Source organism: Mastomys coucha, unplaced genomic scaffold (genome assembly GCF_008632895.1).
Source record: "Mastomys coucha isolate ucsf_1 unplaced genomic scaffold, UCSF_Mcou_1 pScaffold22, whole genome shotgun sequence".
In the NCBI taxonomy this organism is placed as follows: domain Eukaryota; kingdom Metazoa; phylum Chordata; class Mammalia; order Rodentia; family Muridae; genus Mastomys; species Mastomys coucha.
Genome location: NW_022196905.1, coordinates 116,437,020 through 116,437,633, shown reverse-complemented (window position 1 = coordinate 116,437,633; position 614 = coordinate 116,437,020).

The following is a 614-nucleotide window of genomic DNA, read 5'->3' as shown; positions in this document are numbered from 1 at the left end:
AACTCACTGCATAGACCAGGCTGGCCTTGAATTCACAGAGATCCACCTGCCTCTGCCTCCTGAGTTCTGGGATTAAAGGCATGCACCATCACGCCCAGCCTCTTTAAGAAATTTTAAATATAGTAAGAAAGTGACATTTAGTATAAACTATCCCAACATGTAATATGAATTGGATATATTATATGGCCAACATAAAATATTAATCAGACCTTCTGCCATTTTTCTTGGCCATAGTTTTCAGAATCTATAACATGTCATGTCAATAGTACATGTTACTTTAGATCTAGTATTTTCAAAAACCTCAAAGGCAGCAAGTGGCCAGCGGTGCCAGTGCTGGAGACTACAGTTCTCAAAAATGCTTTCTAGGACCCAAACCCCAGGATCCCTCTCCTCTTGGTATTTCCCCTGAGCCACCAAGTTTCCCCCAGTGGAAGTTCATCCAGGCTGAACTGCCATAGCTTCCTGCTCCTCAGGTCTCACAGAGGACTGAACACCACAGAAACCCAGGCTACATGCAGGTCTCTACATGCAGCCTCTGCCTGCACCCATGCCCAGCGCAGAAGTGACTGGGATGACAGTGTCCAGGGCCCCTTCCCTTCTGTCGTTTATGACCT